The sequence below is a fragment of the Schistocerca americana genome, unplaced genomic scaffold (genome assembly GCF_021461395.2).
Source record: "Schistocerca americana isolate TAMUIC-IGC-003095 unplaced genomic scaffold, iqSchAmer2.1 HiC_scaffold_241, whole genome shotgun sequence".
Classification (NCBI taxonomy): Eukaryota; Metazoa; Arthropoda; class Insecta; order Orthoptera; family Acrididae; genus Schistocerca; species Schistocerca americana.
The window spans coordinates 209,743-229,467 of NW_025725952.1; the positions used below are offsets into that span (position 1 = coordinate 209,743).

General features: G+C 54.7%; 48 non-coding genes across 48 annotated transcripts; 38 read left to right on the forward strand and 10 right to left on the reverse strand.

Annotated features, from left to right (window-relative positions):
* The first annotated feature begins 81 nt into the window (after positions 1-81).
* Trnae-uuc lies at positions 82-153 on the forward strand. Its single transcript has one exon. It is a non-coding gene; the product is annotated as a tRNA-Glu (tRNA).
* Positions 154-351: 198 nt separating this feature from the next.
* Positions 352-425, forward strand: Trnai-aau. The gene has a single exon. It is a non-coding gene; the product is annotated as a tRNA-Ile (tRNA).
* A 586-nt stretch (positions 426-1,011) lies between these two features.
* Positions 1,012-1,083, reverse strand: Trnag-ucc. The gene has a single exon. It is a non-coding gene; the product is annotated as a tRNA-Gly (tRNA).
* Positions 1,084-1,424: 341 nt separating this feature from the next.
* Positions 1,425-1,495, forward strand: Trnag-gcc. The gene has a single exon. It is a non-coding gene; the product is annotated as a tRNA-Gly (tRNA).
* A 293-nt stretch (positions 1,496-1,788) lies between these two features.
* Positions 1,789-1,861, forward strand: Trnam-cau. Its single transcript has one exon. It is a non-coding gene; the product is annotated as a tRNA-Met (tRNA).
* A 281-nt stretch (positions 1,862-2,142) lies between these two features.
* On the forward strand, positions 2,143-2,214 carry Trnae-uuc. Its single transcript has one exon. It is a non-coding gene; the product is annotated as a tRNA-Glu (tRNA).
* A 198-nt stretch (positions 2,215-2,412) lies between these two features.
* Trnai-aau lies at positions 2,413-2,486 on the forward strand. The gene has a single exon. It is a non-coding gene; the product is annotated as a tRNA-Ile (tRNA).
* A 586-nt stretch (positions 2,487-3,072) lies between these two features.
* Trnag-ucc lies at positions 3,073-3,144 on the reverse strand. Its single transcript has one exon. It is a non-coding gene; the product is annotated as a tRNA-Gly (tRNA).
* Positions 3,145-3,485: 341 nt separating this feature from the next.
* Positions 3,486-3,556, forward strand: Trnag-gcc. The gene has a single exon. It is a non-coding gene; the product is annotated as a tRNA-Gly (tRNA).
* Positions 3,557-3,849: 293 nt separating this feature from the next.
* Positions 3,850-3,922, forward strand: Trnam-cau. Its single transcript has one exon. It is a non-coding gene; the product is annotated as a tRNA-Met (tRNA).
* Positions 3,923-4,203: 281 nt separating this feature from the next.
* Positions 4,204-4,275, forward strand: Trnae-uuc. Its single transcript has one exon. It is a non-coding gene; the product is annotated as a tRNA-Glu (tRNA).
* Positions 4,276-4,473: 198 nt separating this feature from the next.
* Positions 4,474-4,547, forward strand: Trnai-aau. Its single transcript has one exon. It is a non-coding gene; the product is annotated as a tRNA-Ile (tRNA).
* Positions 4,548-5,133: 586 nt separating this feature from the next.
* Positions 5,134-5,205, reverse strand: Trnag-ucc. Its single transcript has one exon. It is a non-coding gene; the product is annotated as a tRNA-Gly (tRNA).
* Positions 5,206-5,546: 341 nt separating this feature from the next.
* Trnag-gcc lies at positions 5,547-5,617 on the forward strand. Its single transcript has one exon. It is a non-coding gene; the product is annotated as a tRNA-Gly (tRNA).
* Positions 5,618-5,910: 293 nt separating this feature from the next.
* On the forward strand, positions 5,911-5,983 carry Trnam-cau. The gene has a single exon. It is a non-coding gene; the product is annotated as a tRNA-Met (tRNA).
* Positions 5,984-6,264: 281 nt separating this feature from the next.
* Trnae-uuc lies at positions 6,265-6,336 on the forward strand. The gene has a single exon. It is a non-coding gene; the product is annotated as a tRNA-Glu (tRNA).
* Positions 6,337-6,534: 198 nt separating this feature from the next.
* Trnai-aau lies at positions 6,535-6,608 on the forward strand. The gene has a single exon. It is a non-coding gene; the product is annotated as a tRNA-Ile (tRNA).
* A 586-nt stretch (positions 6,609-7,194) lies between these two features.
* Trnag-ucc lies at positions 7,195-7,266 on the reverse strand. Its single transcript has one exon. It is a non-coding gene; the product is annotated as a tRNA-Gly (tRNA).
* Positions 7,267-7,607: 341 nt separating this feature from the next.
* On the forward strand, positions 7,608-7,678 carry Trnag-gcc. The gene has a single exon. It is a non-coding gene; the product is annotated as a tRNA-Gly (tRNA).
* Positions 7,679-7,971: 293 nt separating this feature from the next.
* Positions 7,972-8,044, forward strand: Trnam-cau. The gene has a single exon. It is a non-coding gene; the product is annotated as a tRNA-Met (tRNA).
* Positions 8,045-8,325: 281 nt separating this feature from the next.
* On the forward strand, positions 8,326-8,397 carry Trnae-uuc. Its single transcript has one exon. It is a non-coding gene; the product is annotated as a tRNA-Glu (tRNA).
* Positions 8,398-8,595: 198 nt separating this feature from the next.
* Trnai-aau lies at positions 8,596-8,669 on the forward strand. Its single transcript has one exon. It is a non-coding gene; the product is annotated as a tRNA-Ile (tRNA).
* Positions 8,670-9,255: 586 nt separating this feature from the next.
* Positions 9,256-9,327, reverse strand: Trnag-ucc. The gene has a single exon. It is a non-coding gene; the product is annotated as a tRNA-Gly (tRNA).
* A 341-nt stretch (positions 9,328-9,668) lies between these two features.
* On the forward strand, positions 9,669-9,739 carry Trnag-gcc. Its single transcript has one exon. It is a non-coding gene; the product is annotated as a tRNA-Gly (tRNA).
* Positions 9,740-10,032: 293 nt separating this feature from the next.
* Positions 10,033-10,105, forward strand: Trnam-cau. The gene has a single exon. It is a non-coding gene; the product is annotated as a tRNA-Met (tRNA).
* Positions 10,106-10,386: 281 nt separating this feature from the next.
* Positions 10,387-10,458, forward strand: Trnae-uuc. The gene has a single exon. It is a non-coding gene; the product is annotated as a tRNA-Glu (tRNA).
* A 198-nt stretch (positions 10,459-10,656) lies between these two features.
* Positions 10,657-10,730, forward strand: Trnai-aau. Its single transcript has one exon. It is a non-coding gene; the product is annotated as a tRNA-Ile (tRNA).
* Positions 10,731-11,316: 586 nt separating this feature from the next.
* On the reverse strand, positions 11,317-11,388 carry Trnag-ucc. The gene has a single exon. It is a non-coding gene; the product is annotated as a tRNA-Gly (tRNA).
* A 341-nt stretch (positions 11,389-11,729) lies between these two features.
* On the forward strand, positions 11,730-11,800 carry Trnag-gcc. The gene has a single exon. It is a non-coding gene; the product is annotated as a tRNA-Gly (tRNA).
* A 293-nt stretch (positions 11,801-12,093) lies between these two features.
* Trnam-cau lies at positions 12,094-12,166 on the forward strand. Its single transcript has one exon. It is a non-coding gene; the product is annotated as a tRNA-Met (tRNA).
* A 281-nt stretch (positions 12,167-12,447) lies between these two features.
* Trnae-uuc lies at positions 12,448-12,519 on the forward strand. The gene has a single exon. It is a non-coding gene; the product is annotated as a tRNA-Glu (tRNA).
* Positions 12,520-12,717: 198 nt separating this feature from the next.
* Trnai-aau lies at positions 12,718-12,791 on the forward strand. The gene has a single exon. It is a non-coding gene; the product is annotated as a tRNA-Ile (tRNA).
* A 586-nt stretch (positions 12,792-13,377) lies between these two features.
* On the reverse strand, positions 13,378-13,449 carry Trnag-ucc. The gene has a single exon. It is a non-coding gene; the product is annotated as a tRNA-Gly (tRNA).
* A 341-nt stretch (positions 13,450-13,790) lies between these two features.
* On the forward strand, positions 13,791-13,861 carry Trnag-gcc. Its single transcript has one exon. It is a non-coding gene; the product is annotated as a tRNA-Gly (tRNA).
* Positions 13,862-14,154: 293 nt separating this feature from the next.
* Trnam-cau lies at positions 14,155-14,227 on the forward strand. The gene has a single exon. It is a non-coding gene; the product is annotated as a tRNA-Met (tRNA).
* A 281-nt stretch (positions 14,228-14,508) lies between these two features.
* Trnae-uuc lies at positions 14,509-14,580 on the forward strand. The gene has a single exon. It is a non-coding gene; the product is annotated as a tRNA-Glu (tRNA).
* Positions 14,581-14,778: 198 nt separating this feature from the next.
* On the forward strand, positions 14,779-14,852 carry Trnai-aau. Its single transcript has one exon. It is a non-coding gene; the product is annotated as a tRNA-Ile (tRNA).
* Positions 14,853-15,438: 586 nt separating this feature from the next.
* Trnag-ucc lies at positions 15,439-15,510 on the reverse strand. The gene has a single exon. It is a non-coding gene; the product is annotated as a tRNA-Gly (tRNA).
* Positions 15,511-15,851: 341 nt separating this feature from the next.
* On the forward strand, positions 15,852-15,922 carry Trnag-gcc. The gene has a single exon. It is a non-coding gene; the product is annotated as a tRNA-Gly (tRNA).
* Positions 15,923-16,215: 293 nt separating this feature from the next.
* Positions 16,216-16,288, forward strand: Trnam-cau. Its single transcript has one exon. It is a non-coding gene; the product is annotated as a tRNA-Met (tRNA).
* Positions 16,289-16,569: 281 nt separating this feature from the next.
* On the forward strand, positions 16,570-16,641 carry Trnae-uuc. Its single transcript has one exon. It is a non-coding gene; the product is annotated as a tRNA-Glu (tRNA).
* A 198-nt stretch (positions 16,642-16,839) lies between these two features.
* Positions 16,840-16,913, forward strand: Trnai-aau. The gene has a single exon. It is a non-coding gene; the product is annotated as a tRNA-Ile (tRNA).
* Positions 16,914-17,499: 586 nt separating this feature from the next.
* On the reverse strand, positions 17,500-17,571 carry Trnag-ucc. Its single transcript has one exon. It is a non-coding gene; the product is annotated as a tRNA-Gly (tRNA).
* Positions 17,572-17,912: 341 nt separating this feature from the next.
* Positions 17,913-17,983, forward strand: Trnag-gcc. Its single transcript has one exon. It is a non-coding gene; the product is annotated as a tRNA-Gly (tRNA).
* Positions 17,984-18,276: 293 nt separating this feature from the next.
* Trnam-cau lies at positions 18,277-18,349 on the forward strand. Its single transcript has one exon. It is a non-coding gene; the product is annotated as a tRNA-Met (tRNA).
* Positions 18,350-18,630: 281 nt separating this feature from the next.
* Trnae-uuc lies at positions 18,631-18,702 on the forward strand. The gene has a single exon. It is a non-coding gene; the product is annotated as a tRNA-Glu (tRNA).
* Positions 18,703-18,900: 198 nt separating this feature from the next.
* On the forward strand, positions 18,901-18,974 carry Trnai-aau. The gene has a single exon. It is a non-coding gene; the product is annotated as a tRNA-Ile (tRNA).
* Positions 18,975-19,560: 586 nt separating this feature from the next.
* On the reverse strand, positions 19,561-19,632 carry Trnag-ucc. The gene has a single exon. It is a non-coding gene; the product is annotated as a tRNA-Gly (tRNA).
* Positions 19,633-19,725: the final 93 nt, after the last annotated feature.

Here is a 19,725-nt window from a genome sequence, read left to right on the forward strand (position 1 = left end):
AGTCAGTATGTGCAAAGATGCTCGCAAAGAGAGCGACAATGCGACAAGCGACCGTACGAACGGTCGAATGAAACGGCCGCATCCGGTGTGGTCTAGTGGCTAGGATACCTGGCTTTCACCCAGGAGGCCCGGGTTCGATTCCCGGTACCGGAACGGAATTTTTTCCACACGAATCGTGACAAGTTTGAGCTGTCCGAGCGGCCGTTTCCCGTCCTGCTCGCAATATAGCTACTGTTTCGTGACCGTCAGCAGAATATAGACTAGGGAAGCAGACACACGACGACCATAGGAATGGTGTATGGCTTCATGCCACCTGATTCCAGCGTAGGGCTGAGCAACTGCATCTGCCGAGGCCCGTTAGCTCAGTTGGTTAGAGCGTCGTGCTAATAACGCGAAGGTCGTGGGTTCGATCCCCCCACGGGCCACTTCTCTTTTACTACTGCGAAAAGGCAGCGCCGATTTCAGCTGGCGAGTGTGATGACCAAATGATCATCACCCTGCGTGGAAGTTGACAGAGGATCCGAACCCGACTCGTCGGGAAGCACTACAGCATTCACTCGGCAATGGCCATAATATCTTGAATACACTGGTTAGAGAAAATGAAAGAAAATGTCCGATTGCCGATGCGTAACAACTTTGGCCCTTGTCAGTACTTGGGCGGGTGAGCGCATGGGAACACAGGGCAGTATTGGCAGTTTTACTTCCTATTTTTGTTTCTCCTTTGTTTTCGGAGCTACAGCCCGATTCGGCCAGGGAGACGCCACCGTGAAATGAAGGGGGCGTGCTGTGTGTCCATCGCCTCGCCTCGCCTCTCCTTACCTCTCTCAGTCGTTTCTCGTGCTTGTCGTTTTGATATAGGCCGATTTGAGAGCGTCAGCTCTCGCGTCAGCTGAGCAAAGTCGAGACAAGTCGAGACACACTAAGGGCTGGTATGCAGCGAGTAAGAGGGCGAAAAAACAATAGTTTAAGAGCGCGTGGCAAAAGTACTCATACGCGAAATTAAAAGCCTGCTGCGGTGGCCGGGAATCGAACCCGGATCAACTGCTTGGAAGGCAACTATGCTGACCATTACACCACCACCGCACAAGCGAGCGCCCCGCCACCGCGCTGAGTCGGCTTCCCGCCTGTCGGCAGCGGCCGAAGGTGATCGTACCCGGCAGGCGCATTTCGAGGCAGGCTAGGGGAGCACATCCAGACGCATTCGGACAGCGTATCCGCGCACATTTCGCATCCTTTGGCAAGAGTCGGCGCCGGCGGCGCAAGAGTACGCAGAGGACCGCGTTCTGGCGGCATCTTTAAGCAGTGCAGTGCAGGATTCAGCGTCTGCAGCATCTTCTCCACAGAATGCTACGGCGCTTGACGGCAGTCCCACTTTCCCTTGAGACATCTGCTCGGGAAGCAGCGTGAAGGTACCGCTGGCCCGAGCATCGGTGGTTCAGTGGTAGAATGCTCGCCTGCCACGCGGGCGGCCCGGGTTCGATTCCCGGCCGATGCATCATTTTGTTTTTTCTCCGGTAGGGGTGCTGCGTGTCTTTCGCACTCGAACTGCGTGAGCCATGAGAATGAACCGCGGGATTCCGTGTGGAAAGAACCAATCATGCAGCGCGGACGACTGCTCGTTTGGACTCCTGCGCGCTATTGTACATACTGGCGTCGGCCTAGCATCGCAAGTTGCCTGCCGCGCCGTGAATGCACGTGTAGCAACAGAAAAAATGAGCCAGGGAGTGCAGACTCTCTACCACTTGTATTCGGTACTTACCAAGATTCCAGAAGGTCTAACGATCGCCTGCCTCGGTAGCGCAGTAGGCAGCGCGTAAGTCTCATAATCTTAAGGTCGTGAGTTCGATCCTCACCCGGGGCATCTAATTTTCTGTGACTGAAGGTGGTGCTGTTGCTAGGGCGCCAACTTATTTCTTGTTTGTTATCCGCAACGTTTCAACGCTTCAGCGGGAAAATGTTTACTTCCTGTTATTGCTACATACAGCTTCCCTATTCCTCTTCTCCCAGCAGAGCATGAAGCCAAAAGCATTGCTCTGCGACGTTTGAGGTGCGCGCCTTGCCAGTCAGTATGTGCAAAAATGCTCGCAAAGAGAGCGACAATGCGACAAGCGACCGTACGAACGGTCGAATGAAACGGCCGCATCCGGTGTGGTCTAGTGGCTAGGATACCTGGCTTTCACCCAGGAGGCCCGGGTTCGATTCCCGGTACCGGAACGGAATTTTTTCCACACGAATCGTGACAAGTTTGAGCTGTCCGAGCGGCCGTTTCCCGTCCTGCTCGCAATATAGCTACTGTTTCGTGACCGTCAGCAGAATATAGACTAGGGAAGCAGACACACGACGACCATAGGAATGGTGTATGGCTTCATGCCACCTGATTCCAGCGTAGGGCTGAGCAACTGCATCTGCCGAGGCCCGTTAGCTCAGTTGGTTAGAGCGTCGTGCTAATAACGCGAAGGTCGCGGGTTCGATCCCCCCACGGGCCACTTCTCTTTTACTACTGCGAAAAGGCAGCGCCGATTTCAGCTGGCGAGTGTGATGACCAAATGATCATCACCCTGCGTGGAAGTTGACAGAGGATCCGAACCCGACTCGTCGGGAAGCACTACAGCATTCACTCGGCAATGGCCATAATATCTTGAATACACTGGTTAGAGAAAATGAAAGAAAATGTCCGATTGCCGATGCGTAACAACTTTGGCCCTTGTCAGTACTTGGGCGGGTGAGCGCATGGGAACACAGGGCAGTATTGGCAGTTTTACTTCCTATTTTTGTTTCTCCTTTGTTTTCGGAGCTACAGCCCGATTCGGCCAGGGAGACGCCACCGTGAAATGAAGGGGGCGTGCTGTGTGTCCATCGCCTCGCCTCGCCTCTCCTTACCTCTCTCAGTCGTTTCTCGTGCTTGTCGTTTTGATATAGGCCGATTTGAGAGCGTCAGCTCTCGCGTCAGCTGAGCAAAGTCGAGACAAGTCGAGACACACTAAGGGCTGGTATGCAGCGAGTAAGAGGGCGAAAAAACAATAGTTTAAGAGCGCGTGGCAAAAGTACTCATACGCGAAATTAAAAGCCTGCTGCGGTGGCCGGGAATCGAACCCGGATCAACTGCTTGGAAGGCAACTATGCTGACCATTACACCACCACCGCACAAGCGAGCGCCCCGCCACCGCGCTGAGTCGGCTTCCCGCCTGTCGGCAGCGGCCGAAGGTGATCGTACCCGGCAGGCGCATTTCGAGGCAGGCTAGGGGAGCACATCCAGACGCATTCGGACAGCGTATCCGCGCACATTTCGCATCCTTTGGCAAGAGTCGGCGCCGGCGGCGCAAGAGTACGCAGAGGACCGCGTTCTGGCGGCATCTTTAAGCAGTGCAGTGCAGGATTCAGCGTCTGCAGCATCTTCTCCACAGAATGCTACGGCGCTTGACGGCAGTCCCACTTTCCCTTGAGACATCTGCTCGGGAAGCAGCGTGAAGGTACCGCTGGCCCGAGCATCGGTGGTTCAGTGGTAGAATGCTCGCCTGCCACGCGGGCGGCCCGGGTTCGATTCCCGGCCGATGCATCATTTTGTTTTTTCTCCGGTAGGGGTGCTGCGTGTCTTTCGCACTCGAACTGCGTGAGCCATGAGAATGAACCGCGGGATTCCGTGTGGAAAGAACCAATCATGCAGCGCGGACGACTGCTCGTTTGGACTCCTGCGTGCTATTGTACATACTGGCGTCGGCCTAGCATCGCAAGTTGCCTGCCGCGCCGTGAATGCACGTGTAGCAACAGAAAAAATGAGCCAGGGAGTGCAGACTCTCTACCACTTGTATTCGGTACTTACCAAGATTCCAGAAGGTCTAACGATCGCCTGCCTCGGTAGCGCAGTAGGCAGCGCGTAAGTCTCATAATCTTAAGGTCGTGAGTTCGATCCTCACCCGGGGCATCTAATTTTCTGTGACTGAAGGTGGTGCTGTTGCTAGGGCGCCAACTTATTTCTTGTTTGTTATCCGCAACGTTTCAACGCTTCAGCGGGAAAATGTTTACTTCCTGTTATTGCTACATACAGCTTCCCTATTCCTCTTCTCCCAGCAGAGCATGAAGCCAAAAGCATTGCTCTGCGACGTTTGAGGTGCGCGCCTTGCCAGTCAGTATGTGCAAAGATGCTCGCAAAGAGAGCGACAATGCGACAAGCGACCGTACGAACGGTCGAATGAAACGGCCGCATCCGGTGTGGTCTAGTGGCTAGGATACCTGGCTTTCACCCAGGAGGCCCGGGTTCGATTCCCGGTACCGGAACGGAATTTTTTCCACACGAATCGTGACAAGTTTGAGCTGTCCGAGCGGCCGTTTCCCGTCCTGCTCGCAATATAGCTACTGTTTCGTGACCGTCAGCAGAATATAGACTAGGGAAGCAGACACACGACGACCATAGGAATGGTGTATGGCTTCATGCCACCTGATTCCAGCGTAGGGCTGAGCAACTGCATCTGCCGAGGCCCGTTAGCTCAGTTGGTTAGAGCGTCGTGCTAATAACGCGAAGGTCGCGGGTTCGATCCCCCCACGGGCCACTTCTCTTTTACTACTGCGAAAAGGCAGCGCCGATTTCAGCTGGCGAGTGTGATGACCAAATGATCATCACCCTGCGTGGAAGTTGACAGAGGATCCGAACCCGACTCGTCGGGAAGCACTACAGCATTCACTCGGCAATGGCCATAATATCTTGAATACACTGGTTAGAGAAAATGAAAGAAAATGTCCGATTGCCGATGCGTAACAACTTTGGCCCTTGTCAGTACTTGGGCGGGTGAGCGCATGGGAACACAGGGCAGTATTGGCAGTTTTACTTCCTATTTTTGTTTCTCCTTTGTTTTCGGAGCTACAGCCCGATTCGGCCAGGGAGACGCCACCGTGAAATGAAGGGGGCGTGCTGTGTGTCCATCGCCTCGCCTCGCCTCTCCTTACCTCTCTCAGTCGTTTCTCGTGCTTGTCGTTTTGATATAGGCCGATTTGAGAGCGTCAGCTCTCGCGTCAGCTGAGCAAAGTCGAGACAAGTCGAGACACACTAAGGGCTGGTATGCAGCGAGTAAGAGGGCGAAAAAACAATAGTTTAAGAGCGCGTGGCAAAAGTACTCATACGCGAAATTAAAAGCCTGCTGCGGTGGCCGGGAATCGAACCCGGATCAACTGCTTGGAAGGCAACTATGCTGACCATTACACCACCACCGCACAAGCGAGCGCCCCGCCACCGCGCTGAGTCGGCTTCCCGCCTGTCGGCAGCGGCCGAAGGTGATCGTACCCGGCAGGCGCATTTCGAGGCAGGCTAGGGGAGCACATCCAGACGCATTCGGACAGCGTATCCGCGCACATTTCGCATCCTTTGGCAAGAGTCGGCGCCGGCGGCGCAAGAGTACGCAGAGGACCGCGTTCTGGCGGCATCTTTAAGCAGTGCAGTGCAGGATTCAGCGTCTGCAGCATCTTCTCCACAGAATGCTACGGCGCTTGACGGCAGTCCCACTTTCCCTTGAGACATCTGCTCGGGAAGCAGCGTGAAGGTACCGCTGGCCCGAGCATCGGTGGTTCAGTGGTAGAATGCTCGCCTGCCACGCGGGCGGCCCGGGTTCGATTCCCGGCCGATGCATCATTTTGTTTTTTCTCCGGTAGGGGTGCTGCGTGTCTTTCGCACTCGAACTGCGTGAGCCATGAGAATGAACCGCGGGATTCCGTGTGGAAAGAACCAATCATGCAGCGCGGACGACTGCTCGTTTGGACTCCTGCGTGCTATTGTACATACTGGCGTCGGCCTAGCATCGCAAGTTGCCTGCCGCGCCGTGAATGCACGTGTAGCAACAGAAAAAATGAGCCAGGGAGTGCAGACTCTCTACCACTTGTATTCGGTACTTACCAAGATTCCAGAAGGTCTAACGATCGCCTGCCTCGGTAGCGCAGTAGGCAGCGCGTAAGTCTCATAATCTTAAGGTCGTGAGTTCGATCCTCACCCGGGGCATCTAATTTTCTGTGACTGAAGGTGGTGCTGTTGCTAGGGCGCCAACTTATTTCTTGTTTGTTATCCGCAACGTTTCAACGCTTCAGCGGGAAAATGTTTACTTCCTGTTATTGCTACATACAGCTTCCCTATTCCTCTTCTCCCAGCAGAGCATGAAGCCAAAAGCATTGCTCTGCGACGTTTGAGGTGCGCGCCTTGCCAGTCAGTATGTGCAAAGATGCTCGCAAAGAGAGCGACAATGCGACAAGCGACCGTACGAACGGTCGAATGAAACGGCCGCATCCGGTGTGGTCTAGTGGCTAGGATACCTGGCTTTCACCCAGGAGGCCCGGGTTCGATTCCCGGTACCGGAACGGAATTTTTTCCACACGAATCGTGACAAGTTTGAGCTGTCCGAGCGGCCGTTTCCCGTCCTGCTCGCAATATAGCTACTGTTTCGTGACCGTCAGCAGAATATAGACTAGGGAAGCAGACACACGACGACCATAGGAATGGTGTATGGCTTCATGCCACCTGATTCCAGCGTAGGGCTGAGCAACTGCATCTGCCGAGGCCCGTTAGCTCAGTTGGTTAGAGCGTCGTGCTAATAACGCGAAGGTCGTGGGTTCGATCCCCCCACGGGCCACTTCTCTTTTACTACTGCGAAAAGGCAGCGCCGATTTCAGCTGGCGAGTGTGATGACCAAATGATCATCACCCTGCGTGGAAGTTGACAGAGGATCCGAACCCGACTCGTCGGGAAGCACTACAGCATTCACTCGGCAATGGCCATAATATCTTGAATACACTGGTTAGAGAAAATGAAAGAAAATGTCCGATTGCCGATGCGTAACAACTTTGGCCCTTGTCAGTACTTGGGCGGGTGAGCGCATGGGAACACAGGGCAGTATTGGCAGTTTTACTTCCTATTTTTGTTTCTCCTTTGTTTTCGGAGCTACAGCCCGATTCGGCCAGGGAGACGCCACCGTGAAATGAAGGGGGCGTGCTGTGTGTCCATCGCCTCGCCTCGCCTCTCCTTACCTCTCTCAGTCGTTTCTCGTGCTTGTCGTTTTGATATAGGCCGATTTGAGAGCGTCAGCTCTCGCGTCAGCTGAGCAAAGTCGAGACAAGTCGAGACACACTAAGGGCTGGTATGCAGCGAGTAAGAGGGCGAAAAAACAATAGTTTAAGAGCGCGTGGCAAAAGTACTCATACGCGAAATTAAAAGCCTGCTGCGGTGGCCGGGAATCGAACCCGGATCAACTGCTTGGAAGGCAACTATGCTGACCATTACACCACCACCGCACAAGCGAGCGCCCCGCCACCGCGCTGAGTCGGCTTCCCGCCTGTCGGCAGCGGCCGAAGGTGATCGTACCCGGCAGGCGCATTTCGAGGCAGGCTAGGGGAGCACATCCAGACGCATTCGGACAGCGTATCCGCGCACATTTCGCATCCTTTGGCAAGAGTCGGCGCCGGCGGCGCAAGAGTACGCAGAGGACCGCGTTCTGGCGGCATCTTTAAGCAGTGCAGTGCAGGATTCAGCGTCTGCAGCATCTTCTCCACAGAATGCTACGGCGCTTGACGGCAGTCCCACTTTCCCTTGAGACATCTGCTCGGGAAGCAGCGTGAAGGTACCGCTGGCCCGAGCATCGGTGGTTGAGTGGTAGAATGCTCGCCTGCCACGCGGGCGGCCCGGGTTCGATTCCCGGCCGATGCATCATTTTGTTTTTTCTCCGGTAGGGGTGCTGCGTGTCTTTCGCACTCGAACTGCGTGAGCCATGAGAATGAACCGCGGGATTCCGTGTGGAAAGAACCAATCATGCAGCGCGGACGACTGCTCGTTTGGACTCCTGCGCGCTATTGTACATACTGGCGTCGGCCTAGCATCGCAAGTTGCCTGCCGCGCCGTGAATGCACGTGTAGCAACAGAAAAAATGAGCCAGGGAGTGCAGACTCTCTACCACTTGTATTCGGTACTTACCAAGATTCCAGAAGGTCTAACGATCGCCTGCCTCGGTAGCGCAGTAGGCAGCGCGTAAGTCTCATAATCTTAAGGTCGTGAGTTCGATCCTCACCCGGGGCATCTAATTTTCTGTGACTGAAGGTGGTGCTGTTGCTAGGGCGCCAACTTATTTCTTGTTTGTTATCCGCAACGTTTCAACGCTTCAGCGGGAAAATGTTTACTTCCTGTTATTGCTACATACAGCTTCCCTATTCCTCTTCTCCCAGCAGAGCATGAAGCCAAAAGCATTGCTCTGCGACGTTTGAGGTGCGCGCCTTGCCAGTCAGTATGTGCAAAGATGCTCGCAAAGAGAGCGACAATGCGACAAGCGACCGTACGAACGGTCGAATGAAACGGCCGCATCCGGTGTGGTCTAGTGGCTAGGATACCTGGCTTTCACCCAGGAGGCCCGGGTTCGATTCCCGGTACCGGAACGGAATTTTTTCCACACGAATCGTGACAAGTTTGAGCTGTCCGAGCGGCCGTTTCCCGTCCTGCTCGCAATATAGCTACTGTTTCGTGACCGTCAGCAGAATATAGACTAGGGAAGCAGACACACGACGACCATAGGAATGGTGTATGGCTTCATGCCACCTGATTCCAGCGTAGGGCTGAGCAACTGCATCTGCCGAGGCCCGTTAGCTCAGTTGGTTAGAGCGTCGTGCTAATAACGCGAAGGTCGCGGGTTCGATCCCCCCACGGGCCACTTCTCTTTTACTACTGCGAAAAGGCAGCGCCGATTTCAGCTGGCGAGTGTGATGACCAAATGATCATCACCCTGCGTGGAAGTTGACAGAGGATCCGAACCCGACTCGTCGGGAAGCACTACAGCATTCACTCGGCAATGGCCATAATATCTTGAATACACTGGTTAGAGAAAATGAAAGAAAATGTCCGATTGCCGATGCGTAACAACTTTGGCCCTTGTCAGTACTTGGGCGGGTGAGCGCATGGGAACACAGGGCAGTATTGGCAGTTTTACTTCCTATTTTTGTTTCTCCTTTGTTTTCGGAGCTACAGCCCGATTCGGCCAGGGAGACGCCACCGTGAAATGAAGGGGGCGTGCTGTGTGTCCATCGCCTCGCCTCGCCTCTCCTTACCTCTCTCAGTCGTTTCTCGTGCTTGTCGTTTTGATATAGGCCGATTTGAGAGCGTCAGCTCTCGCGTCAGCTGAGCAAAGTCGAGACAAGTCGAGACACACTAAGGGCTGGTATGCAGCGAGTAAGAGGGCGAAAAAACAATAGTTTAAGAGCGCGTGGCAAAAGTACTCATACGCGAAATTAAAAGCCTGCTGCGGTGGCCGGGAATCGAACCCGGATCAACTGCTTGGAAGGCAACTATGCTGACCATTACACCACCACCGCACAAGCGAGCGCCCCGCCACCGCGCTGAGTCGGCTTCCCGCCTGTCGGCAGCGGCCGAAGGTGATCGTACCCGGCAGGCGCATTTCGAGGCAGGCTAGGGGAGCACATCCAGACGCATTCGGACAGCGTATCCGCGCACATTTCGCATCCTTTGGCAAGAGTCGGCGCCGGCGGCGCAAGAGTACGCAGAGGACCGCGTTCTGGCGGCATCTTTAAGCAGTGCAGTGCAGGATTCAGCGTCTGCAGCATCTTCTCCACAGAATGCTACGGCGCTTGACGGCAGTCCCACTTTCCCTTGAGACATCTGCTCGGGAAGCAGCGTGAAGGTACCGCTGGCCCGAGCATCGGTGGTTCAGTGGTAGAATGCTCGCCTGCCACGCGGGCGGCCCGGGTTCGATTCCCGGCCGATGCATCATTTTGTTTTTTCTCCGGTAGGGGTGCTGCGTGTCTTTCGCACTCGAACTGCGTGAGCCATGAGAATGAACCGCGGGATTCCGTGTGGAAAGAACCAATCATGCAGCGCGGACGACTGCTCGTTTGGACTCCTGCGCGCTATTGTACATACTGGCGTCGGCCTAGCATCGCAAGTTGCCTGCCGCGCCGTGAATGCACGTGTAGCAACAGAAAAAATGAGCCAGGGAGTGCAGACTCTCTACCACTTGTATTCGGTACTTACCAAGATTCCAGAAGGTCTAACGATCGCCTGCCTCGGTAGCGCAGTAGGCAGCGCGTAAGTCTCATAATCTTAAGGTCGTGAGTTCGATCCTCACCCGGGGCATCTAATTTTCTGTGACTGAAGGTGGTGCTGTTGCTAGGGCGCCAACTTATTTCTTGTTTGTTATCCGCAACGTTTCAACGCTTCAGCGGGAAAATGTTTACTTCCTGTTATTGCTACATACAGCTTCCCTATTCCTCTTCTCCCAGCAGAGCATGAAGCCAAAAGCATTGCTCTGCGACGTTTGAGGTGCGCGCCTTGCCAGTCAGTATGTGCAAAGATGCTCGCAAAGAGAGCGACAATGCGACAAGCGACCGTACGAACGGTCGAATGAAACGGCCGCATCCGGTGTGGTCTAGTGGCTAGGATACCTGGCTTTCACCCAGGAGGCCCGGGTTCGATTCCCGGTACCGGAACGGAATTTTTTCCACACGAATCGTGACAAGTTTGAGCTGTCCGAGCGGCCGTTTCCCGTCCTGCTCGCAATATAGCTACTGTTTCGTGACCGTCAGCAGAATATAGACTAGGGAAGCAGACACACGACGACCATAGGAATGGTGTATGGCTTCATGCCACCTGATTCCAGCGTAGGGCTGAGCAACTGCATCTGCCGAGGCCCGTTAGCTCAGTTGGTTAGAGCGTCGTGCTAATAACGCGAAGGTCGCGGGTTCGATCCCCCCACGGGCCACTTCTCTTTTACTACTGCGAAAAGGCAGCGCCGATTTCAGCTGGCGAGTGTGATGACCAAATGATCATCACCCTGCGTGGAAGTTGACAGAGGATCCGAACCCGACTCGTCGGGAAGCACTACAGCATTCACTCGGCAATGGCCATAATATCTTGAATACACTGGTTAGAGAAAATGAAAGAAAATGTCCGATTGCCGATGCGTAACAACTTTGGCCCTTGTCAGTACTTGGGCGGGTGAGCGCATGGGAACACAGGGCAGTATTGGCAGTTTTACTTCCTATTTTTGTTTCTCCTTTGTTTTCGGAGCTACAGCCCGATTCGGCCAGGGAGACGCCACCGTGAAATGAAGGGGGCGTGCTGTGTGTCCATCGCCTCGCCTCGCCTCTCCTTACCTCTCTCAGTCGTTTCTCGTGCTTGTCGTTTTGATATAGGCCGATTTGAGAGCGTCAGCTCTCGCGTCAGCTGAGCAAAGTCGAGACAAGTCGAGACACACTAAGGGCTGGTATGCAGCGAGTAAGAGGGCGAAAAAACAATAGTTTAAGAGCGCGTGGCAAAAGTACTCATACGCGAAATTAAAAGCCTGCTGCGGTGGCCGGGAATCGAACCCGGATCAACTGCTTGGAAGGCAACTATGCTGACCATTACACCACCACCGCACAAGCGAGCGCCCCGCCACCGCGCTGAGTCGGCTTCCCGCCTGTCGGCAGCGGCCGAAGGTGATCGTACCCGGCAGGCGCATTTCGAGGCAGGCTAGGGGAGCACATCCAGACGCATTCGGACAGCGTATCCGCGCACATTTCGCATCCTTTGGCAAGAGTCGGCGCCGGCGGCGCAAGAGTACGCAGAGGACCGCGTTCTGGCGGCATCTTTAAGCAGTGCAGTGCAGGATTCAGCGTCTGCAGCATCTTCTCCACAGAATGCTACGGCGCTTGACGGCAGTCCCACTTTCCCTTGAGACATCTGCTCGGGAAGCAGCGTGAAGGTACCGCTGGCCCGAGCATCGGTGGTTCAGTGGTAGAATGCTCGCCTGCCACGCGGGCGGCCCGGGTTCGATTCCCGGCCGATGCATCATTTTGTTTTTTCTCCGGTAGGGGTGCTGCGTGTCTTTCGCACTCGAACTGCGTGAGCCATGAGAATGAACCGCGGGATTCCGTGTGGAAAGAACCAATCATGCAGCGCGGACGACTGCTCGTTTGGACTCCTGCGTGCTATTGTACATACTGGCGTCGGCCTAGCATCGCAAGTTGCCTGCCGCGCCGTGAATGCACGTGTAGCAACAGAAAAAATGAGCCAGGGAGTGCAGACTCTCTACCACTTGTATTCGGTACTTACCAAGATTCCAGAAGGTCTAACGATCGCCTGCCTCGGTAGCGCAGTAGGCAGCGCGTAAGTCTCATAATCTTAAGGTCGTGAGTTCGATCCTCACCCGGGGCATCTAATTTTCTGTGACTGAAGGTGGTGCTGTTGCTAGGGCGCCAACTTATTTCTTGTTTGTTATCCGCAACGTTTCAACGCTTCAGCGGGAAAATGTTTACTTCCTGTTATTGCTACATACAGCTTCCCTATTCCTCTTCTCCCAGCAGAGCATGAAGCCAAAAGCATTGCTCTGCGACGTTTGAGGTGCGCGCCTTGCCAGTCAGTATGTGCAAAGATGCTCGCAAAGAGAGCGACAATGCGACAAGCGACCGTACGAACGGTCGAATGAAACGGCCGCATCCGGTGTGGTCTAGTGGCTAGGATACCTGGCTTTCACCCAGGAGGCCCGGGTTCGATTCCCGGTACCGGAACGGAATTTTTTCCACACGAATCGTGACAAGTTTGAGCTGTCCGAGCGGCCGTTTCCCGTCCTGCTCGCAATATAGCTACTGTTTCGTGACCGTCAGCAGAATATAGACTAGGGAAGCAGACACACGACGACCATAGGAATGGTGTATGGCTTCATGCCACCTGATTCCAGCGTAGGGCTGAGCAACTGCATCTGCCGAGGCCCGTTAGCTCAGTTGGTTAGAGCGTCGTGCTAATAACGCGAAGGTCGTGGGTTCGATCCCCCCACGGGCCACTTCTCTTTTACTACTGCGAAAAGGCAGCGCCGATTTCAGCTGGCGAGTGTGATGACCAAATGATCATCACCCTGCGTGGAAGTTGACAGAGGATCCGAACCCGACTCGTCGGGAAGCACTACAGCATTCACTCGGCAATGGCCATAATATCTTGAATACACTGGTTAGAGAAAATGAAAGAAAATGTCCGATTGCCGATGCGTAACAACTTTGGCCCTTGTCAGTACTTGGGCGGGTGAGCGCATGGGAACACAGGGCAGTATTGGCAGTTTTACTTCCTATTTTTGTTTCTCCTTTGTTTTCGGAGCTACAGCCCGATTCGGCCAGGGAGACGCCACCGTGAAATGAAGGGGGCGTGCTGTGTGTCCATCGCCTCGCCTCGCCTCTCCTTACCTCTCTCAGTCGTTTCTCGTGCTTGTCGTTTTGATATAGGCCGATTTGAGAGCGTCAGCTCTCGCGTCAGCTGAGCAAAGTCGAGACAAGTCGAGACACACTAAGGGCTGGTATGCAGCGAGTAAGAGGGCGAAAAAACAATAGTTTAAGAGCGCGTGGCAAAAGTACTCATACGCGAAATTAAAAGCCTGCTGCGGTGGCCGGGAATCGAACCCGGATCAACTGCTTGGAAGGCAACTATGCTGACCATTACACCACCACCGCACAAGCGAGCGCCCCGCCACCGCGCTGAGTCGGCTTCCCGCCTGTCGGCAGCGGCCGAAGGTGATCGTACCCGGCAGGCGCATTTCGAGGCAGGCTAGGGGAGCACATCCAGACGCATTCGGACAGCGTATCCGCGCACATTTCGCATCCTTTGGCAAGAGTCGGCGCCGGCGGCGCAAGAGTACGCAGAGGACCGCGTTCTGGCGGCATCTTTAAGCAGTGCAGTGCAGGATTCAGCGTCTGCAGCATCTTCTCCACAGAATGCTACGGCGCTTGACGGCAGTCCCACTTTCCCTTGAGACATCTCCTCGGGAAGCAGCGTGAAGGTACCGCTGGCCCGAGCATCGGTGGTTCAGTGGTAGAATGCTCGCCTGCCACGCGGGCGGCCCGGGTTCGATTCCCGGCCGATGCATCATTTTGTTTTTTCTCCGGTAGGGGTGCTGCGTGTCTTTCGCACTCGAACTGCGTGAGCCATGAGAATGAACCGCGGGATTCCGTGTGGAAAGAACCAATCATGCAGCGCGGACGACTGCTCGTTTGGACTCCTGCGTGCTATTGTACATACTGGCGTCGGCCTAGCATCGCAAGTTGCCTGCCGCGCCGTGAATGCACGTGTAGCAACAGAAAAAATGAGCCAGGGAGTGCAGACTCTCTACCACTTGTATTCGGTACTTACCAAGATTCCAGAAGGTCTAACGATCGCCTGCCTCGGTAGCGCAGTAGGCAGCGCGTAAGTCTCATAATCTTAAGGTCGTGAGTTCGATCCTCACCCGGGGCATCTAATTTTCTGTGACTGAAGGTGGTGCTGTTGCTAGGGCGCGAACTTATTTCTTGTTTGTTATCCGCAACGTTTCAACGCTTCAGCGGGAAAATGTTTACTTCCTGTTATTGCTACATACAGCTTCCCTATTCCTCTTCTCCCAGCAGAGCATGAAGCCAAAAGCATTGCTCTGCGACGTTTGAGGTGCGCGCCTTGCCAGTCAGTATGTGCAAAGATGCTCGCAAAGAGAGCGACAATGCGACAAGCGACCGTACGAACGGTCGAATGAAACGGCCGCATCCGGTGTGGTCTAGTGGCTAGGATACCTGGCTTTCACCCAGGAGGCCCGGGTTCGATTCCCGGTACCGGAACGGAATTTTTTCCACACGAATCGTGACAAGTTTGAGCTGTCCGAGCGGCCGTTTCCCGTCCTGCTCGCAATATAGCTACTGTTTCGTGACCGTCAGCAGAATATAGACTAGGGAAGCAGACACACGACGACCATAGGAATGGTGTATGGCTTCATGCCACCTGATTCCAGCGTAGGGCTGAGCAACTGCATCTGCCGAGGCCCGTTAGCTCAGTTGGTTAGAGCGTCGTGCTAATAACGCGAAGGTCGTGGGTTCGATCCCCCCACGGGCCACTTCTCTTTTACTACTGCGAAAAGGCAGCGCCGATTTCAGCTGGCGAGTGTGATGACCAAATGATCATCACCCTGCGTGGAAGTTGACAGAGGATCCGAACCCGACTCGTCGGGAAGCACTACAGCATTCACTCGGCAATGGCCATAATATCTTGAATACACTGGTTAGAGAAAATGAAAGAAAATGTCCGATTGCCGATGCGTAACAACTTTGGCCCTTGTCAGTACTTGGGCGGGTGAGCGCATGGGAACACAGGGCAGTATTGGCAGTTTTACTTCCTATTTTTGTTTCTCCTTTGTTTTCGGAGCTACAGCCCGATTCGGCCAGGGAGACGCCACCGTGAAATGAAGGGGGCGTGCTGTGTGTCCATCGCCTCGCCTCGCCTCTCCTTACCTCTCTCAGTCGTTTCTCGTGCTTGTCGTTTTGATATAGGCCGATTTGAGAGCGTCAGCTCTCGCGTCAGCTGAGCAAAGTCGAGACAAGTCGAGACACACTAAGGGCTGGTATGCAGCGAGTAAGAGGGCGAAAAAACAATAGTTTAAGAGCGCGTGGCAAAAGTACTCATACGCGAAATTAAAAGCCTGCTGCGGTGGCCGGGAATCGAACCCGGATCAACTGCTTGGAAGGCAACTATGCTGACCATTACACCACCACCGCACAAGCGAGCGCCCCGCCACCGCGCTGAGTCGGCTTCCCGCCTGTCGGCAGCGGCCGAAGGTGATCGTACCCGGCAGGCGCATTTCGAGGCAGGCTAGGGGAGCACATCCAGACGCATTCGGACAGCGTATCCGCGCACATTTCGCATCCTTTGGCAAGAGTCGGCGCCGGCGGCGCAAGAGTACGCAGAGGACCGCGTTCTGGCGGCATCTTTAAGCAGTGCAGTGCAGGATTCAGCGTCTGCAGCATCTTCTCCACAGAATGCTACGGCGCTTGACGGCAGTCCCACTTTCCCTTGAGACATCTGCTCGGGAAGCAGCGTGAAGGTACCGCTGGCCCGAGCATCGGTGGTTCAGTGGTAGAATGCTCGCCTGCCACGCGGGCGGCCCGGGTTCGATTCCCGGCCGATGCATCATTTTGTTTTTTCTCCGGTAGGGGTGCTGCGTGTCTTTCGCACTCGAACTGCGTGAGCCATGAGAATGAACCGCGGGATTCCGTGTGGAAAGAACCAATCATGCAGCGCGGACGACTGCTCGTTTGGACTCCTGCGCGCTATTGTACATACTGGCGTCGGCCTAGCATCGCAAGTTGCCTGCCGCGCCGTGAATGCACGTGTAGCAACAGAAAAAATGAGCCAGGGAGTGCAGACTCTCTACCACTTGTATTCGGTACTTACCAAGATTCCAGAAGGTCTAACGATCGCCTGCCTCGGTAGCGCAGTAGGCAGCGCGTAAGTCTCATAATCTTAAGGTCGTGAGTTCGATCCTCACCCGGGGCATCTAATTTTCTGTGACTGAAGGTGGTGCTGTTGCTAGGGCGCCAACTTATTTCTTGTTTGTTATCCGCAACGTTTCAACGCTTCAGCGGGAAAATGTTTACTTCCTGTTATTGCTACATACAGCTTCCCTATTCCTCTTCTCCCAGCAGAGCATGAAGCCAAAAGCATTGCTCTGCGACGTTTGAGGTGCGCGCCTTGCCAGTCAGTATGTGCAAAGATGCTCGCAAAGAGAGCGACAATGCGACAAGCGACCGTACGAACGGTCGAATGAAACGGCCGCATCCGGTGTGGTCTAGTGGCTAGGATACCTGGCTTTCACCCAGGAGGCCCGGGTTCGATTCCCGGTACCGGAACGGAATTTTTTCCACACGAATCGTGACAAGTTTGAGCTGTCCGAGCGGCCGTTTCCCGTCCTGCTCGCAATATAGCTACTGTTTCGTGACCGTCAGCAGAATATAGACTAGGGAAGCAGACACACGACGACCATAGGAATGGTGTATGGCTTCATGCCACCTGATTCCAGCGTAGGGCTGAGCAACTGCATCTGCCGAGGCCCGTTAGCTCAGTTGGTTAGAGCGTCGTGCTAATAACGCGAAGGTCGTGGGTTCGATCCCCCCACGGGCCACTTCTCCTTTACTACTGCGAAAAGGCAGCGCCGATTTCAGCTGGCGAGTGTGATGACCAAATGATTATCACCCTGCGTGGAAGTTGACAGAGGATCCGAACCCGACTCGTCGGGAAGCACTACAGCATTCACTCGGCAATGGCCATAATATCTTGAATACACTGGTTAGAGAAAATGAAAGAAAATGTCCGATTGCCGATGCGTAACAACTTTGGCCCTTGTCAGTACTTGGGCGGGTGAGCGCATGGGAACACAGGGCAGTATTGGCAGTTTTACTTCCTATTTTTGTTTCTCCTTTGTTTTCGGAGCTACAGCCCGATTCGGCCAGGGAGACGCCACCGTGAAATGAAGGGGGCGTGCTGTGTGTCCATCGCCTCGCCTCGCCTCTCCTTACCTCTCTCAGTCGTTTCTCGTGCTTGTCGTTTTGATATAGGCCGATTTGAGAGCGTCAGCTCTCGCGTCAGCTGAGCAAAGTCGAGACAAGTCGAGACACACTAAGGGCTGGTATGCAGCGAGTAAGAGGGCGAAAAAACAATAGTTTAAGAGCGCGTGGCAAAAGTACTCATACGCGAAATTAAAAGCCTGCTGCGGTGGCCGGGAATCGAACCCGGATCAACTGCTTGGAAGGCAACTATGCTGACCATTACACCACCACCGCACAAGCGAGCGCCCCGCCACCGCGCTGAGTCGGCTTCCCGCCTGTCGGCAGCGGCCGAAGGTGATCGTACCCGGCAGGCGCATTTCGAGGCAGGCTAGGGGAGCACATCCAGACGCATTCGGACAGCGTATCCGCGCACATTTCGCATCCTTTGGCAAGAGTCGGCGCCGGCGGCGCAAGAGTACGCAGAGGACCGCGTTCTGGCGGCATCTTTAAGCAGTGCAGTGCAGGATTCAGCGTCTGCAGCATCTTCTCCACAGAATGCTACGGCGCTTGACGGCAGTCCCACTTTCCCTTGAGACATCTGCTCGGGAAGCAGCGTGAAGGTACCGCTGGCCCGAGCATCGGTGGTTCAGTGGTAGAATGCTCGCCTGCCACGCGGGCGGCCCGGGTTCGATTCCCGGCCGATGCATCATTTTGTTTTTTCTCCGGTAGGGGTGCTGCGTGTCTTTCGCACTCGAACTGCGTGAGCCATGAGAATGAACCGCGGGATTCCGTGTGGAAAGAACCAATCATGCAGCGCGGACGACTGCTCGTTTGGACTCCTGCGCGCTATTGTACATACTGGCGTCGGCCTAGCATCGCAAGTTGCCTGCCGCGCCGTGAATGCACGTGTAGCAACAGAAAAAATGAGCCAGGGAGTGCAGACTCTCTACCACTTGTATTCGGTACTTACCAAGATTCCAGAAGGTCTAACGATCGCCTGCCTCGGTAGCGCAGTAGGCAGCGCGTAAGTCTCATAATCTTAAGGTCGTGAGTTCGATCCTCACCCGGGGCATCTAATTTTCTGTGACTGAAGGTGGTGCTGTTGCTAGGGCGCCAACTTATTTCTTGTTTGTTATCCGCAACGTTTCAACGCTTCAGCGGGAAAATGTTTACTTCCTGTTATTGCTACATACAGCTTCCCTATTCCTCTTCTCCCAGCAGAGCATGAAGCCAAAAGCATTGCTCTGCGACGTTTGAGGTGCGCGCCTTGCCAGTCAGTATGTGCAAAGATGCTCGCAAAGAGAGCGACAATGCGACAAGCGACCGTACGAACGGTCGAATGAAACGGCCGCATCCGGTGTGGTCTAGTGGCTAGGATACCTGGCTTTCACCCAGGAGGCCCGGGTTCGATTCCCGGTACCGGAACGGAATTTTTTCCACACGAATCGTGACAAGTTTGAGCTGTCCGAGCGGCCGTTTCCCGTCCTGCTCGCAATATAGCTACTGTTTCGTGACCGTCAGCAGAATATAGACTAGGGAAGCAGACACACGACGACCATAGGAATGGTGTATGGCTTCATGCCACCTGATTCCAGCGTAGGGCTGAGCAACTGCATCTGCCGAGGCCCGTTAGCTCAGTTGGTTAGAGCGTCGTGCTAATAACGCGAAGGTCGCGGGTTCGATCCCCCCACGGGCCACTTCTCTTTTACTACTGCGAAAAGGCAGCGCCGATTTCAGCTGGCGAGTGTGATGACCAAATGATCATCACCCTGCGTGGAAGTTGACAGAGGATCCGAACCCGACTCGTCGGGAAGCACTACAGCATTCACTCGGCAATGGCCATAATATCTTGAATACACTGGTTAGAGAAAATGAAAGAAAATGTCCGATTGCCGATGCGTAACAACTTTGGCCCTTGTCAGTACTTGGGCGGGTGAGCGCATGGGAACACAGGGCAGTATTGGCAGTTTTACTTCCTATTTTTGTTTCTCCTTTGTTTTCGGAGCTACAGCCCGATTCGGCCAGGGAGACGCCACCGTGAAATGAAGGGGGCGTGCTGTGTGTCCATCGCCTCGCCTCGCCTCTCCTTACCTCTCTCAGTCGTTTCTCGTGCTTGTCGTTTTGATATAGGCCGATTTGAGAGCGTCAGCTCTCGCGTCAGCTGAGCAAAGTCGAGACAAGTCGAGACACACTAAGGGCTGGTATGCAGCGAGTAAGAGGGCGAAAAAACAATAGTTTAAGAGCGCGTGGCAAAAGTACTCATACGCGAAATTAAAAGCCTGCTGCGGTGGCCGGGAATCGAACCCGGATCAACTGCTTGGAAGGCAACTATGCTGACCATTACACCACCACCGCACAAGCGAGCGCCCCGCCACCGCGCTGAGTCGGCTTCCCGCCTGTCGGCAGCGGCCGAAGGTGATCGTACCCGGCAGGCGCATTTCGAGGCAG